General features: G+C 36.7%; 1 pseudogene; it reads right to left on the reverse strand.

Moving 5' to 3' along the window:
• Nucleotides 1-444: 444 nt before the first annotated feature.
• Nucleotides 445-4,591, reverse strand: LOC128590281 (ADP-ribosylation factor-like protein 10; annotated as a pseudogene).
• Between the last annotated feature and the right edge of the window lie 12,041 nt (nt 4,592-16,632).

The following is a 16,632-nucleotide window of genomic DNA, read 5'->3' on the forward strand; positions in this document are numbered from 1 at the left end:
TTGAGAAATCACTCAAGAATCTGGACTCCTAGAGGACAGGCCTCCAGACCTCAGAGTGAGAGTGGAGGGAAGTGCTGGGAGTTCAAAATTGCAAGTAGAGAATATATACATTTTTATACAGTTTTATGCCTGGCAGGAGAACACCATGGCACCCTAGTAGGGGAGGTAGGTCCAGTTTTCGGAGGGTGTCTCCTGCAGAGTGTAGTGTGAGGACCTTTGAATTCTGCTCATTTGTTTGTGGGGCACTCCAAGCCATTCTCATGAGGTAGGGGACTCCCGTCCGCTTGGTAATGGATTTTGTACCTTTTGTTTGTATCCTTGGGGTTGCAGCTCGCCTCAGCGGGGTCGATGTGTGTTCTTCAACCTTCTCTCTTGGTGCAGCTCTAATCCACCAGATTACTTGCTAAATTTCTGTCCTTTAACTCTCCTTCTGGATGGGAGCCTCTACTTGTTGGCCACCATGACGACAGGCAGGTCAGGGTCCTTGTCCAGCAGCTTGTGTAGCTCCTGCCTTGGCCAAGGCAGCCACAGCCAGTCTGCTGAGTCCACTATAAACACCAGTACATCCAGCTCATTCATAAACTCCTTCCAGTAGAAGCGCAGGTTCTGGCTGCCACCAATTTCTAGCAGGTCAATTTTGAAGTCCTTGGTGAACAGATTCACAGAATTGAAGCCCCAGGTGGGTATGTGGCCTTCCAGCGCTGGCTCCCCCAACAGCACATGCAGAAATATGCTCTTCCCAGAGCTGTCCAGCCCCACCACCAGCACTCGCGCTGCTCCAGCTCCTCCAGCGCAGGCTCCTCATCCTTCTCATCCTCTGGGTTCCAGTTGTCCCACTCGGGAAGATAGGCAGGCTCTGTGCCCCACCAGGCCTCGCCACGGTCCCAGCGCCACTCTGGTCTGCGGCCAAAGTAGGTCTTCCAGAGGATGAAGAGCACCGAACCCAGGTTTTCTTTTCTATGCTAGAAATTCTAAAAACTTGATATTTTACATTATTTATTGACATATTTTAAGAGAAATTAAGTCATATCAAAAATTATTTTAAGGATTTGTTTCCAATATAACGTCAATGTGTATTGGTTTTTCTTGTGTGACTCACTTATCTATTTTTGGTTAATTGGTTTTATGAGCATTCAGTAATATGATAGAATATTTTAGTAAATTAAAATGTTCACATCTAATTTCTCAAGCACATAAACAAATTGCATTTCATATGAGCAGATGTGTATAAATACAGTGTACAATGTCTTTGAACAGAGCAATGAATGCCCTCTAGTGTTTCTTGCTAGAATATCTCTTTTAATAACAGAAAGGTAAATTATACATGTAAACAATATTTTCATAACTATTTAAAAAGTAAACTTATACAAAATAGAATCTGATTGTGTAAAATGTTTTAAATGTTACTAAAAGTAAGAATAGCAAGACATGTCGTCTTATCCAAATAATAGATATCATTGTAATGTATACACAATAGTGTTAGAAATCAGAGCTGTTGTGAGAATTTTTCAAATGTGAAACACACATCTGGCCTCAAGCAGTTACAGAAGTTATCCTTAAAGTAGCAATATGCACATAGTCTGTCCCAAAAGCACACCTGCAATGTTCCAGTGTGCCTTGTCTTAACTTTACACAGTAGCAATCATTCCAGGGATATATAATATCAAGAATCAAAAAATACCAATGCCCCAGTGATCAGGAAGCATGTGCTTAGCAGAAACAAGGACATCAAAAAGCATGTTGCTTAATACCTGAACGTGTCATAACTTAACAGATACTACAGTCACCTCAGTAACCAAGGAAAATGACTATAACTACCACAAACAAAAAGCAACTTTGCAAAATACCTGAGTTTAACACATCAAATAGTATGTATCTGTTATTTTTCTTGACCAGCACATCTTCACCTTCTGTTGGATGACCACCCATCTTCTATCACATGGAATTGGTATTGCCTGGAGGGAGTGTGTATGTGTGTGTGTGTCTATCTGTCTGTCTGTGTCTGTGTGTGTTTTACCTTCTCAGAACCAAAGGATGGGCACAGAGTGCAATGTTAGCCAATCTGGAATACAAATCTTGGGCAGAGCAAAGAGAGGCTGAAAATTTGCTCCTCAGATCCCCAAAGCTACTTGTTCCTGCACTTCCCACAGCCAAGAGATGTTTGACTTTTCCTTAGAATCTGTGTGAGGTATCGGTATATTATTTTTTCATTTTTGCTTAAGTTCAGGATGCCTAATTAAAATACTTCATAATAATAATGTTATACTTATCACAGTTATGGTTGCATAAAGCATAAACAAAATTAAGTGGTGCAAGTATTTGTTTTAATTATAGATGAATAATTAATGGAGACTATTTTCTAATACAATAACATTGTCAAGGACAGTTCTAGAACAAAATTAGTGTCAATAAGCTATATTATTCATGTCCTTCTGTAAAAACCTACAAAGGAGCAGAATAAAAAAGCATTAAAGCAAAAATATTCATTGCTCAGATTTACAGATAAAGATGTCTTCTTTCTTTCTTTCTTTGCTTTAATTATCAGGCGGTGTAAAAATGTCTCCCCTCTGCCATTGCCCCCAAAATGGAAAAATTGAAGGGAGAGAATTATTTCTCTATCTCTTTCAAATCCTTCATTCAATTTAAATGTACACTTATTTCTGTTCCTCCCCCCCATCCCCCAACAGAGTCTCAGCCAGGCACAGCAGCTCATGCCGGTATTCCTAGCCCTCTGAAGGACGAGGCAGGTAGATTGCTTGAGTTCAGGAGTTTGAGACCAGCCTGAGCAAGAGTGACATCCCGTTTCCACAAAAAATAGAAAAACTAGCCAGGGATGGTGGCACATATTTGTAGCCCCAGCTACTGGGGAGGCTGAAGCAAGAGAATCACCTGAGCCCAAGAGTTTGAAGTTGCTATGAGCTACAGTTATGTCACAACACTCTACCCAGGGACACAGAATAAAACTCTGCCCCCCCCCCAAAAAAAAGATCCTCACTCTGTCACTCAGCCAGAGTGCAGTGGCATCAGCATAACATAGCTCATTGCAACCTCAAACTCCAGGGCTCAAGCAATTCTCTTGCCTCAGCCTCTCAAGTAGCTGGGACTACAAGGGTGCACAACCACACCCAGCTATTTTTTCTATTTTTAGTAGAGACAGGTCTCCCTTTAGCTTAGGTTGGTCTCAAGTACCTGACCTCAAGCAATTCTCCCACCTTAGACTCTGAGAGTACTAGGATTACAGGTCTGAGCCACCACACCCCACCTTGTTCCTATTTTTAACCTATCAAAGAGCAGTTAAATGGTAAAACATTTTTCTTTATAATCCATATATTTTACATGAAAAAAGCAAAGTAAAATAAGGCCTACTTAAAATGATATTTGTTTATTTAAGTGGCTGTTTCAGAAAATTTTTTATCTTACTCCAGGTCCAGTGGCTCCATACCTATAATCCCAGCACTTTGGGAGACCAAGGATGGAGGATCACTTGAGGCCAGGAGTTCAAGACCAGCTTGGTCAACATAGCAAGACCCTTTTACAAAAAAATAAAATATTAGCCAGGCATCTCACCTCCCAAGCTACGGTTCTTTCCAATCTATCACAAAATAATGTGAAGTTTTATTTTCTTAGAGTTATATTATCTTGTAGTTTAAGTATCAATAAGGTAATTTCTAGAAGTTGTAAGCCATAGGCAATTTCCAGAAGTTGTAAGTTACTGGTACTCACAGCCTTTCTACCAGGAACTACAAAATGTCTTTCATTCAATATTTACATTCCAGTCAATATCTAATTCCAATAATGTATATCACATTTCAATGACAAAGTCAAACAAATCTGAATCTGCTCTTGAATCATCACCAGCACTTCATATTGAAATACAACACTCAGTATAATTCGTTGTGTGGATACATAGGTGACATTGAAGTCCCTCTTTTTCTAAGCAAAAAAAAAATAAAAAAAATGATGAAGGTATTTTTCTAGAAGTGTTGGATTTACATTGATTCATCATCACTCTATTCCAAATGCCCTGTTACTGTTGCAAACAACAACACAGTTGGCTTAGTTAGGAGTCCAACCTGTGGCCATGGTACATCAAAGAGCCAAGTGGCCCCAGGTTCCAGTCAGCAAAGCTAGAAAGGCTTCACATCTGAGTTTATGATGTCAAAAACTAATTTAACACATAAGAACCAGATAGTAGAACACCCAGATATTAGAAAATAAAACCAATATCTCCACTTTCTCATTTTTCATAAAACTTCCAGAAGGGAAGTGGTATTAAACCAGGATCTCAGAGAAATAGAAACAAAGACAAGATTGAATATACAAAGATTTTATTAGAGGGAAAGGTCTGTGTAAAAAGACATAGAGAGGGAGCCCGGGTAAAGCTGAGAGAGCTGTCAGACTGCATGCACATCTGACCCCAGATTAGGATAGAAGGAGAGGAGGTTGAATGGAAGCATCCACACTGCTGTGCCATCTGAGAGTGGTTTGTCAAAACCATGGGAAAGTCCGCTAGCCTAAGTAGGCAGACAAAGGAGCCTCACCTGTCTTTTAGAGCCGAGTTAGTCTCAGTATCTCGCCTGCACTCAGTCATTGGTGAGAGCAGCAATTGGGCACAAACCAAGAACTGGATGGATTACAAAGCCCGGCTGAGCCCTCAGTCTGTGAAGTACATCTTCATGGCCACCAAAGGTAATATGAAGGGAAAGTGTAAAAGAGAAATTTTTCTAAAACTCTTTAAAATATTAAAGGTAAGAGAAATAAATTAGTTATTTTATTAAAAGAATTAATTCTATATAATTTGGGAATAATACCAATAATATTGCTATAAAGAGAATAGAATACAAAGAAAAATATTTTGAATTACAATTTTTAGAAAATGGACAATTCTACATCAAATAAAAATTAGTCAATTATTTTATTCAACACCAGATGGAGCTCTCCTGCTTTTTAAAAAGCAGTGAAAAGAAAATTTTTTTTCTTAATTTAGTGCAGGTTGAAGCTGATTATTTCACGGCTCTTAAATCATTTTTTGAAATTGTTTTAGGGCTTTCATACCATATTTATTATCATTGTAAACCTGATATTATTTTCAAATGCTATGGACTACATAAAACTGCAAAATTAACATAAAACTACCATTCTAAAAAAAATGGTTAAATTTCTAGGAAAAAAGCTTTAAATAATCCTGCTTTAAACATCTACAGTCTTCTAAAATAAAGAGTTAAAATCTAATTTAAATTTAATATTCAATCCTTAAGCAAATAAATAACTACCAAAAATGCTCCCTCAAACCTCCAATTTGCTCTACAATAATTTTCTATTTATCCAAATTACCTACTCTATAGGAAATGTATTGCTTAAAGCAGACTGCAAGTTATAAAGTACAATATTTTTAATGAGTTTTCTATGCAAATACCCAAAAGAAGATACAGGACAAAATAAACAGTGTTTATAATGTAGGTTCTTTTTTGAATAAGTAAATTATGACAGCAAAGAGGCATTATTTATTCTGTACCTGTGCTTCAGAATTCTTTCATTCTCATTGCAGGAAAGTAGATACAGATACAAATAAATAATTTTTCGTATAAAAAAACTTTTCTAATGATAAAATTGACAAACCCTTTAAGAATAGAGTAAAAAGTCCAAATTTTTTTAGTGGTAGAGTTGACAAAAATACATTTAAAAGACATAAATTTCATGGAATAGTTTGTATACATATTTATTCATTCATCTATTAAAAAAATACTTAAAGATACTGCTATCTACTGAAGAGCTAGTAATGAATAATGCAATCATAGTGCCTGCTCTTGAGAATTCGGAAGGCATTCAATGAAGCTAGTATCATAATAAAGGCTATTGTAATCAAGAAAATACAGAGTACTCTGGAAGCATCTAGCAAGGAACTTAATGGCTGACCTAACATAGGAGGCAGGGAAAACCCTTCCAAAGAAGAAATTTAAGCTGAAACTCTTCGATAGGGGAGAATGAGACAAAGAACAAAAAGTAGTTTTATTTTATTTTTTTTTTTTTTGTAGAGACAGAGTCTCACTGTACCGCGCTCGGGTAGAGTGCCGTGGCGTCACACGGCTCACGCAACCTCCAACTCTTGGGCTTACGCGATTCTCTTACCTCAGCCTCCTGAGCAGCTGGAACTACAGGCGCCCGCCACAACGCCCGGCTATTTTTCTGTTGCAGTTTGGCCGGGGCTGGGTCCGAACCCGCCACCCTCGGCATATGAGGCCGGCGCCCTACTCACTGAGCCACAGGCGCCACTCCTTTATTTTGTTTTTAATCGACACATGATTGTGCCTAGTCATAGGTACAATGTAATATTTCAATACATGTAATGATTAAATCAGAGTAAAAAGGAGGGTATTTAATAGGAGGAAACAGCTTTTACTAAGCCTTCAGGTGACAGAGTAAGTCAAATTCTAGAAAGTAAAAGCATTTCAACATAACTAAAACACAAGGTTCTAGAGAAAGGATGAAAATAAAAGATCTAGAGAGATTTGTGAGAACCAGGTTGTGGCACACCTTTCAACAGAATTAAGATATTTGAATTTTATCCAAAAATAAAAATTTTCATGGAAAGCTAAAGCAAGGTTGTGAGTTAAAGCATGAAAGGATGTAATAAATAGCTTAAGAATGTTCTGTCTAAAGGAGCAATTATGTTGGATGCATCATCAATATCTCTACCAAAATAAACTACTTAGGCATAATTTTAGTTTTTCTTGTCCATTAGAATAGTAATATTAAAATAAGATTCAGTTCAGATGACTTTAAGGACTGATTGATTTTAATGACTTTTTACTGTAATATGTCTTGAAAAGATTATTAAGGCTTTTTTTCTTGATATAATTACCTTTTTACCCAAAATGTGCTAAGTAAATTCACTGTAAAAAATGATATTTCAGAGTTACAATTTCAGCAAAAGTCAGTCATGAATTTACTCAATGTATTTCTAATCAGGAAATTTCAAAAAGGAGCACATTTGAATTGAGTTCTATGTTTGGATCCGATAATATAAAAATATTTTGCACTGTGCACCTAGGCTGAGAGAGCTATGCTCTACAGTTTATGCTACTCATGAGCGATTTCCATGTGTTTCAAAGTGATCTTATTTTTACCTTGTATTTTATCCTAAAGATATTTTTAATTGCTAGAAACATTATTTCTAAGTGCATTTTGAGTGCAAATAATCATGGACTCCTTAAAGCCAAAAAACTGATAAAGATCATGCAGAAAGAATACACCTTTTTTTTTTTTTTTTTAAGAATACACCTTTCAAAGAATGACTCCCCCACTGCCCACTGTCAAATCATCTCTTCCTCCTTTGGAGAATATAATAAATCTTTATCATGTTAAATTTTATGTACAACCTATATTTATTTGCTTTCAAGTTGTTGTTTATTACTTATATTTATATTATTCAATTTGTATATTTTTTTCTATCTGTGAAAAATTTTTATCTTGGGTAGTGATGGAATATGTAGTGTATTATAATTTTACTATTAAATTCACAGAACTTTTAAAAAAATCTAAATGTCATGATTTTAATTTAGTGATATGGTTTTCATGAAAGAAATAATGTCATCAAGCAAGGAATAGTATTCATCAAAGAACAAAGTTGAAACCAATAAATGAAAATAGGATTTTACAAAATAAGAAATTATAAGATGAAAATGATCATAAATCAGGATATCTTGAAAGTCCCAAGAGATGACTTTTTAAGTGCATATGAAAACCTTGATGAACTGAATAGTTTCCCAGGAAAATGCAGTTTATCAAATTGATCTCCCAAAAGACAAAGTTTTAAAAGATGTATAAAAACAAAGCAGTAAAAATTATTAAAGAACTACTTCATATGAAAGCACCAGGCACAGATGGTTTCATGGACAAGTTCCACCAAAATATCAAAGGCTAGATAATTACAATGGCAAATAAATTGTTCTACAGCATAAAAAAGGAAGCAAAACTTACAATTTACTTACAAAGTAAGTTTAACATTGATACCTAATAGGGAAAAAATTGCAAACCAACCTTATTTATGAATTTTAATGTAAGAAATCCTAAATAAAACTTTAACAAATGCAATCCAAAACTACATTGGGAAGAGAATACATTGTGCTCAAATGAAATTTATTCTAATAACACAAAAATAATTCAATATTAGGAAACCCATTATTATAATTTACCACAGTGATGTAACTAAGGACAAAAATTATTGTCCCCAACCATGTTAAAACTAATTTTGACAAAATTTTATACACCCACACTTAATATCCCTCTTTTATGGGCTGAATTTTGTTCCCTCCCCCAAAATTCATATGTTGAAGACCTAATCCCCAGGACCTCAGAATGTAATGGAGAAAAATCCATGGAAAGAAGAGGCCTAGGTAGCTAGAGAACATGAGAGAATTGAAGAGGAATCCTCTTGAGTCTCCAGCTAAGTATCCCTAAGCACAAGCATGTGAAGAAACTTCTAGAAGCCAGAGAAAGAAACCACTAGAAAGGAGTAAAGTTTATACAGTACTGGGAATAGCATGTATCCCCACGAGCTAGAGTGGAGAAACCTCAAAGTAAATGGAAAATTTGGTAGAATATGAATCTGTTGTGACAGAAACATAGTCAGTGTTGGTCTGGGTGGAAGTGAGGGACTAGGGAAAGATGCATTTATTACAATGGGCTTGAGGAAACTTTGGGGGGTAATCAGTTTGTTTCTCATACATATGCATATGTCAAAGCTCATCAAGTTATATATTTTAAATGTGTGCCATTTATCATGTCAGTTACAGCACAATAAAATTATTTTTTAAAATTTAAAAAAGGTGAAGAGAAAAGAACTAAAACCCCCATAGAAAAATAGGAAGACAAGTACAGACAGATAAAGAGAGGGAATGATAAATAAATGTCCTGAAACATAGGGAAAGATGTATAATTTCACTTATAATTAGAAATGCAAAATACCGATTTCATTTTTTACCTTTAACATTGGCCAAAATTCAGAAGCTTTGCAATATACACTACTGATGAGAGAGAAACAGGCACTGTCAAACTTTCTAAATGGTAGTGAAAAATGGTATAATCCATTGGGAAGATAGTAACGATATCTACCCAAATTGCAAATGCATTTACCCTTTGTTCCTGCCTTTTCACTTTTAGGAATTTTCCCTGAAGATAAACTTTCACCAAAAAAAAAAAAAAAAAAAGCTATTCAATGTAGCATTAGTGGTAACAGTAAAATATCAGGAGCAAAATTCCCATTTACAGGAACCTGAATGAATAAACTATTAAATTCCATATGAATGATGAATTTATGAATTTTAATTGAGAACAAATGAACGTAACTATATCTCAAATTGATAATATAATCAAGAAAAATAAAATTGACGTATCTTTATAATACAGTAATCTGAGTATAATTTACTCTGTATTCTTAGTATGATATACTCTAAGGACAAAAGGAACCACAAATATTGACATTTACTTAGAAGATTTAGCTTTTTTAATGGACTTGGTATAATAATTATCATCCTAATTTATATGAAATGCAGGAAAGAGAAAATAAATAAAAATATTGATATTTTTAGGAACTGGGGATCTTTCTGTGGGAGAAGGAAGATATAAATATGGATTAGGGGAAGGAGAGAACCTAGTGACATTGGTTTGAAACAGGAAGTGTTAGCATGAACTCATGATTTTTAAAAAATATATTTCCTAGTTCTCATCATTGAAAAAGAATAAAAGCAATGACGCATCAGTGGCAGTGAACACACCTATTCTCCAGTGTCAAGAACTGTACAGAGTCTGAAATTTTATCCTACTTGCAACCTAACAAGCTAACCTGTCACAGTTTCTTTCATGGATGCTGGCAGACTGCAAGAAACTCCTAGGTCAGCAACAAAGGAATTTATTACTCATGGAAATAGAGTTGCCAGAGTATCAGCATTTGCTCCAGTTCCACAACCTCAATTTCCACAGGGCGATGTGAAAGGGCCAGGTGACATCTGCACACACAATGGATCTTATTACAGGAAAGCAACCCTGAACTTAGCTGAACCTTGTAGAAAAAGAAAGCTATCTAACATTTGCCCCCAAACAGAGACATTACCTTTATTATACTGGACAGTAAACAAGCCTGCCCTTTACTCTAGAGAAAAACACTATCTCTTATCATCCAAGGCTATTCACTACACAAGAATCCTTGAAAAAAGAGCCCAGAACAAAAGGCAGTTACTGCCTCATTCACATGCTGTTCAGAAACATGAGAAACTCAGAGAGAATCAGATCTTAGTGTCTGAATACTATTCTTCACTTTTAAATAAATAACTAATTTTTAAATAGACTCCTTTAAAAAATGGTTGGTTATAAATTTGGGATAGGAAAAGTTCAATATGAATTTGAAATATCTTGGGTCAGAAAGAAAAAAATCCTGAAAAATTGATGGAGATTTTCAAAGGGACATAGGAGTCAGAACAATTTGAGCATCAGAAAGAATAATTATGGAATAGGTCTGGGCATGGTGGCTCACGCCTGTAATCCTAACACTGGGAGGCCAAAGTGGGTGGATTGCTTGAGCTCAAAAGTTCAAGACCAGCATGAGCAAGAGAGAGACCTTGTCTCTACTAAAAACAGAAAAACTAGCCAGAGATGGTGACACAAACCTATAGTCCAGCTACTGGGGAGGCTGAGGCAAGAGGAATGCTTGAGCTCAAGAGTTTGTAGTTGCTGTGAGTTATGATGAAGCCATGGCATTCTACCTAGGGTGACGGAGTAAGACTCTGTCTCAAAAAATATATATATGTGGAATAGATTAAATATATATTTAATACGTACACCAAATATTTTAAAAATCCACAAGGCCATAGTGATCCTTTAAAAAGGTAGAGGGAGCCCATCCTTACAGAAGAATGCTCAGCTAGTAAGTGTAAAACAATGAAAGAATGAGAAAATAGGGATCAATCATCAATGGACACCAAAACTCTTGGTTAAAAAGTTGTTGAAGAACACAGCACAGCATCAAAGTATCACTCCAAATATTGTTTCGTGATTACAAATGGAAAAAGTTACTTTTACAGCAGAGAAAGCTGGCAGGTTTCACTTCAACCAACTGATTATTAAATTTAACATCACCAGTGATAAGGCAAATTGACACTGGATACCTCCTGGTGGGACACATTGTAAGCAATATCACCATGTGACATTGATATCAAAAAATATTTAACCTGAAACCAGTCATGAGAAGAGTACAAGATAGTAGACAAATCCAAGTGTCTACCATTCTACATAACAACTGGCCTGGACTCTTCATAAATGTTATGACAAGACCAAAGAAAAGGCTATTAGTATGTTCATGTTTAAAATGAAAGATTAGAGACACAACAACTCAATGCACAAATAATTGCTGATTGGTTTCTTGCTTTTTAGAGAAATGACTAAATATTATTGAAAAATTTAGAAATTTGAGAAGATGGACCAATGCATTAGTAATACTGTGATAATGGTGTTGTGGTTATGTAAGAAAATGTACTTTTTCTTTGGAAAGACATGCTAAAGTATCAGGAACAATGCATGTGATATCTGCAAATTACCTTCAAATGATTTGGAAAAACAGTAAGTACGATTGTAGAAAAATGCCAATTGATAAATTCTAGGTGAAGCTGGAAGAATAGTAAATGGGTATTTATTATACTGTTCTTTAAACTTCTCTGTAGGTTTGCAATTTTTCAAAGTAAAAAGCCAAGAAAAAATTAATAAATCACATCCCCTAGGTATCTTTCCAAACTGTAGCCCTTATCTCTTATAAACTTTTAGCTCACCTATCTTTAAGATCCTTTAAATTACTTCTTTGGAAACACTGATTCCTTATAATTTCATTATGAGTATGTTAAGCAAAACTGTGTGTGGAATTCTGCTATAAAAGCAACATAACTTTGACCTAGCGTAGATAATCCCTTTGTTTTGAATCCAGTATCAACATTTTGTTTAAAATCTTGACTTTCTAGACTATACACATGGAGATTATATCTCAATTGACTCCCAGATTCTTGGCCTGGTTGGTAACTGATACACATAGGTAAATCTAATTTGAATTAGTTCCTCACGCATTTTCCACCTCTGAAATTAATACGTCTTTTTTTCTGTATTTATATGGTTATCAGTTTATTTCATAGTCATTAGAATTTCCAAAATAGCTTAGTGACAAGTGATATCTTCAAATATGTCACTGCCTACACCTGCTTTTTATCATTTTTTATAAATTGTTAAGCCCATTTAGCTCTCCCTTTGCTTTTGGAGGCGCCTACTGATCACAATTCTCTTCCCAAAGATTTTTTGGTTTATGTGTCTAAGACTTTCTATACCTTTTAAATTGTCTACACCCACCCCATCTTCTTTTTTCATAGTAACACTGATGGGAAATTTCATGAAAGGCTTTTGACTGATAAACAAATTATGTCTATTGTGTCTGCATCATCATTTATGTCTCCTAACAAATTGATATAAGAGCCAGATGTGATAACCTTAAATAAGCTATGCTGCCTTTCCCTCATAGAGAGCATTTGCTTAAGTGTTTTAAATTCCATTTAATCTACTAAGGGGGAGAATATTAACATTTTGAATAGCCATTGCTTTATTTCCTTTTAGGTTTCCTCTCATTTCCCTAATTCTCAGTTATGGGAACCCATCATCGTCATTTTTACCACTTCACCGTGTCATTATTATATTTGGACTGTGACAGAATAAAAGATACTTAACAAAGACTCAGCACTTCTCTGCAGCACTTCTCTGTCTATTCCCACCTCCCACGCAGGTTCTTACGGCTTACCTCACTTTCATCTGTGTGACGCCCTTAAAAGTAGAGTGAAGGGTGGTACAGTCTGTTATGAAGCAGCATTATTGTCAGCAGCTCACAAAAACACAGATTTCATGTGTTCAAAATACATTTCTGCATTCTGAGTTTGTAATTTCCAACACAAACAAAATTAGAAGTGTTGCCAATGGTTCCCTAAGCTCCAGCTCCTAAAGCGGGGAGGTACATGCCAGTCCCCAGAGAGAACAGAGCAAAGAAAGAGCCTTTTACACCTATTTAAAAGTTTATATACAGAAAGGATTTGGATCCCAGCAAACAAGCTTTATATACCTTTACAAATTCAGACAATTAAGTTCACGAACTTATCCTAGAAAAAGAGCTGCTTTCCTCATTGCTATGCACTGACACCAGCGCCTACTTCACCCTTCAAAGGAATGTTGGAACTTGTTTTCTTGGAATGGCCATCAGAGCTGTCCTCATATGAGGCTGGACAATTAAGTTCGTGAACTCATCAGCACATGGACACGGGGAGTACTTTGAAGGTGACTATAGTTATATTCAGCAATGAAGTATGTAGCACTTCTTCTAGGATGAGTTTGGGAACTTAATTGTCCAACCTCACATGCCTATCATGCTATTTATCTATCACTCCACACATGTATTGAACATTTGGGATAAAAACACTGAATACTGGTTCAGCAGTCATGAAAACAGCATGGATATATCAATAAGATATCAGATGGTGGAGTTATAGGCGTTCTTGCTATGTTCCAGTGGGACAGCAGTGGGAACAGCCCAAGACAAGGCAGAGCTTGGTGTGTCAGAGCTGAAAGCCAACCCCTGAGAAAATGATCAGGATCCTTATCCCTGTGAGAGGCTGAGGATCAAAGAAGATGCTTTCTCTGGTTAGGAAGATAAAACAGGAACCAAGTGATAGGGGGCTTTTAAAGCATTTTTAAAGAAAAATACAGTGGTATGCACTGAAGAATAACCACTAAATATTTGTTAAATAAATTATATGCATGAGGAAGAAGTTAGAGATGCTAAATTGTTATAACTTTGCCCTTATACCTCTCAATATCTGGAAAAAAAAATACAGATGTATAACGTTAGCAGAAAGAACAGTCTTACCAGAAACCAGTCATGAACACTCTTTTAGTTCAGCAGGTATAAAACATTTCTTTACCAAGTATTTTACGTAGGCTATGTGTACCCAGAAGCTCTGTCTTCTTCTTTATTCCTTCTCAGTTTCCCACTTATTCTATCCTAGATCAAGATATTTCTACAATTTTTAAAATCTAGAGATCCCCACATGCAAAGCATATTCACTGTGTACTAATTATACTTCATCCTACTACATCTTGAGCTGCACTTTTACCATTTGTAGGAAACCAATGAGACAGAACACTCACAACACAAGTTGTATGAAGTTGGTTTATTATTTACAGACAGCAGCAAGGGACAACAGAAGCCTCAGATTCAAGCCTCAGATTCAATTGATCCAAGGCTCAAGAAAGCTGTCCACGCTGGTGGACTCTCACTTGCATGTGCCCCACTGCAGATCCTTATGACCCCAGAAACAAATCCTCCTTGGGTTTTATACCCTGGTAGATACAGGAATCACTGGCTACAGTGTTAAAGGACATCCTGTTTCTATGGGGGCCTGGAACTGAAACTGAACTTTTCCAGCCACCTCCTTATCTCAGGATGTTGCATTCCCAGCACACTTCTACAGGTATTCTTGAGAACTAGAAATGAGAAAACATAGGCAAGTCCAAGGCCACCTGGAAAACTGTCCTGCACTATGTGTGTCTTGACCTGAGGATAGGAGAAGACAATTATGACCAGTGTGTCAAGGGTAGTCAATTATTAATCCTCCACTCCACGCTTCGCCCATGTTATATGTTCTTCATTAGTTAGACTGTACCCAAATTGTCACTACATTAAAACTGCAAGGGTGAGACAGTATTGGTATGAGAATAAAAAGATTTCTAAAAATTCTCCAAGGGCTGGGCATGGTGGCTCACACCTGTAATCCTAGCACTCTGGGAGGCTGAGGCAGGTGGATTGCCAGAGTTCAAGAGTTCGAGACCACTCTGAGCAAGAGTGAAACCCCATCTCTACTAAAAATAGAAAAATTAGCTAGGCATTGTGGTGGGCAACTGTAGTCTTAGCTGCTCAGGAGGTTGAGGCAAGAGAATCGTTTAAGCCCAAGAGTTTGAGGTTTCTATGAGCTGTGATGCCACAGCACTCTACCCAGGGTGACAGAGACTCTGTCTCAAAAAAAAAAAAAGAAAGAAAGAAGGAAGGAAGGAGAGAGAGAGAGAAAAATAAATAAATAAATCATACTGAACTTTACGATTTCTGTTGATTCCTGGGTTCTACTTTGCAACATTCTTGGCAGGGGTCCTGCTATCTCTAGTGACACTAGCCCTGTCACACTAGTGAGTCTTCTTTTATATTGTTTTAGATACTGTGAAGCACCACACCATTTTCTGCACCTCCCACCTCCACTGTTAGAAGAGAAGCATTCATCTTTCTACCCTTCTGGGAATGTTGACAACTGAGATTTCCAGCTGAATCCCTCTCCAGTAACTGCCCTCAGCTAAAGATAATCACCTTGCCTAAGATTTTGCCTCTTTTATGGTTTGAATACAAGCTATGGCCTCAATTTAGAATTGTGCTGCACGGCCATCTCATCTGGAATCCATGGGATCAGCTGAGGCCTTCATTGAGCCTGCATTACAACTCAACTGCTCCCTCTGCTCAATCCTTCCTTCATTCCTCCAAGTTCATAGAGATCAATAAACTTCTCACGTGGAAATCTCCATCTCAGAGTCAGCTTCTTGAAAAACCCAACTTACACTGTATAAGTATAAATCTGCCTTTGTATAAAGTCTACGTGTCCTACTTCTAACTTCTAATTCAGAAGGTATACTCAATAAAACAGTCTCTGTTCTACTTGATGACCTTTCAGACATCTGAAGTCAGCTATTATATACAAGGATGTGTCTTGGGGGGACAGCTCCAACCTTTAAAGTTTGGGAGAAGAAAGAGGAACTAGACAATATGAAAGGACTGATCCAGGAGAGTGTAGTATCTTGGAAACCATGTCTGCATCAGAGCCGCCAAGCACTGCTAGAGATAACTCCCACCCACAGGGCCTACTGAATGGGAATCATTCCAAGGACCACTTTCTATCATTGTTCCTGATTTCACACACTGTATTCATTTTCCATTGCTACATTAAAAAAAAATAATAATGCCAAAAAAAAAATAATAGTAATAATGCCACAAACTTAGCAGTCTTATCACTCATTTACTAACTCATAGTACTGGAGGTCAGAAGTCCAGTGAAGCTCAGTGAGATCCTCTGCTTATGATCTCACAGAGCAAAATCAGAGTTTCAGGAAGACTAAGCTTTTGTGTGAAGGGTATGGGGAAAAATCCTCTTCCAAGTTCATTCAAGATAGAACTTAGTTCCTTATGGCTGAAGGACTGAGGTCCTTGTTTCCTTGCTGATAGCACTCTCTCCTTCTAACACAGCTCCCCATCTCCAAACCAGCCCTGTAGAGTTCTTCACAAGAGCACCTCTCTAACTTCCTCTTTTGCCATTAGCAAGAGAAAGATTTCTGCTTTTTGGGGTTCACGTGATTAGCTCTTTCCCACCCAGGTATTCTCCCTATCTTGCTATCAACTATACCATACAATATAACATAATCATGATAGTAATTTCTCATGACATTCTCATATCCCAAGGATTAGGGTAGAATGTTTTTTAGGGGGCCATTTTAGGAATTCTGCCTACCATAACCCTCAAC

This window comes from Nycticebus coucang, chromosome 1 (assembly GCF_027406575.1).
Source record: "Nycticebus coucang isolate mNycCou1 chromosome 1, mNycCou1.pri, whole genome shotgun sequence".
NCBI lineage: Eukaryota > Metazoa > Chordata > Mammalia > Primates > Lorisidae > Nycticebus > Nycticebus coucang.